Here is a 2500-nt window from a genome sequence, read left to right as displayed (position 1 = left end):
TAGTGGGGATAAAGAGTCACCTTGTTTGACCCCAGACTTCATTGTTAGTTCAGGAGTTTCTTCGTTATTTTTTCCCTTGAAAAATGTTGTTGAGTCAGTGTATAGGTCTTTTATTATTTCTCTGATGTTTGGTGGAACTCTTAGCCTTGCGAGACTCTGTATAATGTGACCATGGCTGACAGAGTCGAAGGCTTTTGATATATCAATGAACACAACCGCTAATGAGTCACTATTTTTCCGTGCTCCTTTTATGATATTTTGCAGGAGAGTCAGATTCTCGAGACAACCTCTCACCTTCAGGAAGCCTTTTTGTCTCGTATTCAATTCAACAAAAAATGAGAGTCTTCTAGTTAATATTTTTGTGAATAACTTCATGAATGCAGTACCGATGGTAATTGGACGCCAGTTACTGATTTTTGTAAGTTCACTAATCGGTACATTCTTGGGTATCAAAATTGACCGGTTCTTTTTTATAATTTCTGGTACTCTTCTCATTAACAACCAAGATGTTAGAACTCTAGGCAGCAGTCTTGGTTGTTTGCTGTGCACTTTATTTAGTTCATTCAGACCTATCTTGTCAGGCCCCACTGCTTTTTTTAGGTTGGAGCTTTCAAAAGCATGAGTTACTTCGAGCAGTGTTATTTCTTTGCACAGATTCTTAATTTCATAGTCTTCTGGTATTCGATCTATCGGTATGAATTTTGGGTTCTTTTTGTTTTCTTTTCAATTATGCTTTTGTAGTATTGAAAGATTTCATCAGCACTGATTTGGCAAGTGGCATCTTCTGCCCCATCAGTGATAATCCTGGCAATTTTCTTTTTATCTTTCTTAAACATTGCCTGGCATTCTTTATAGCTGCCCTTTGCTTTAGCATAATTTTTCTTGTGCATCCGATTAAACTTTACGTTTTCCTTACCTTTTTTTGTTATTTTGTTTCCTGCTGAGGCATTCTGGTGCTCGTCTTGAGGAGAGTTCATAGGCTCATTATTGATTTCACTTGTTGGTTCATTTGTTATCACTCTTGCTAGATGAGGACCTATATCCGTGGTGTTTTCTGTGATATAAGTCAATACTTCATCCATCAGATCCATAGCAGCATCATGCTGTTTTACGTTTTGAGTATATTTCTCGATTTCTGACATTCTGTCTTCCAGTTCATCAAAGTTCTTGATTTTTTGCGCACGTTTTCGAGTGATAAAGTCTCTGCGCTTTTCTGTTGTTACTTCCACTGTAACTTCTGGTTCATCGCAAGAGTCATTTTCAGAAACATTTGATGCTTGCAGTACATCTATTGCGGATTTTTTGCTTTTATCTCTTCTATTTCTTCTCTTTTCTGCAATTTGTTTACTGTTCTTGTTGTCAAAATGTGGAACCATCAGCGCATTAATATTCCTCTTATTTTCATATATTTTTTCCAATTCTGCTAACAGCAGTATTTCTTCCTGTGACCATAATTTTGACGGTTTGCTGCTTGCTAGACCTGCTAGTCTAGCCTCTTTTTGCGCTCTTGGATGCGCATGCCGAGCATGTTGAGAAACACCAATTTGAGTTCCAAATCTGAGATCACACCAGCTGCACAGGAATGGCAGCACTCCTTTTTGAGGTCTTCCTTTACATTTGGCATAATGGCATGCAATATTGTGATATTTGGCTTCTTTGTCACATTTTGAGCAGTATGTTGTGAGATAGAAGCCTTTGTGCTTGTTGGATACATGTTTTCTCAGTTCTGTAAAGGTTCCCATTATGTCTCCCCACAAGTCACATTTATATTTTTCGTTTGGATATTTCCAGTAAGTGACTTTTTTGGTGTAATCACTTTTCTTTGTTGTTACATCTTTGCTGACCTCGTACACATCGGGAAGATCATCAAATTTTGCTGTATCAATGTCATTCTTGGCTAGGTGGCTACAAATTCGATGGATTTGCTGAGGTCTACTGTTGTGTCTTCTTCTGCTATAGTGGGTGTACTAAAGTCTATATTGTGATCTGAATCGTTGTTATTTGTTGCATTGTTGGAAGCTAGTGCTGGTTTGTCAAATTCAGTGAGGAGGTTAATGATTTCTGGGAAAGACAGCACCTCCTTAAGCCATCTTGACGGGGTTTTTATTCTCCACTTCTCACTATCACGCTCGCTGCCATGATAGAACCTTGTTTGGCCTGTCTCAATATGCTTCTCTACGCAGAGTCTTGCAAGTCAGAGACAGTTACCGGTGGGACCACTGGGAGGTAAAGGCCACTACAACCGAGAATAGGTTAAGAGAGTCATAGTTACTCCCGCCGTTTACCCGCGCTTCATTGAATTTCTTCACTTTAACATTCAGAGCACTGGGCAGAAATCACATCGCATCAACACCCGCCTCGGGCCTTCGCGATGCTTTGTTTTAATTAAACAGTCGGATTCCCCTGGTCCGCACCAGTTCTAAGTCAGCTGCTAGGCGCCGTCCGAGGCAGAACGCCGGCCCCGCACCCCCGGGGAGGGGGCACGGGGAGTGGGGACCAC

The 2500-nt window shown here is 40.6% G+C and overlaps 1 pseudogene; it reads right to left on the bottom strand.

The window, feature by feature from the left end:
- The window catches only part of LOC147683556 (28S ribosomal RNA), an 8120-nt pseudogene that overhangs the window by 3209 nt on the left and 2411 nt on the right, over positions 1-2500 (bottom strand).

Source organism: Lissotriton vulgaris, chromosome 11, assembly GCF_964263255.1.
Source record: "Lissotriton vulgaris chromosome 11, aLisVul1.2, whole genome shotgun sequence".
In the NCBI taxonomy this organism is placed as follows: Eukaryota; Metazoa; Chordata; class Amphibia; order Caudata; family Salamandridae; genus Lissotriton; species Lissotriton vulgaris.
This window is presented reverse-complemented; position numbering and strand designations above follow the sequence as displayed.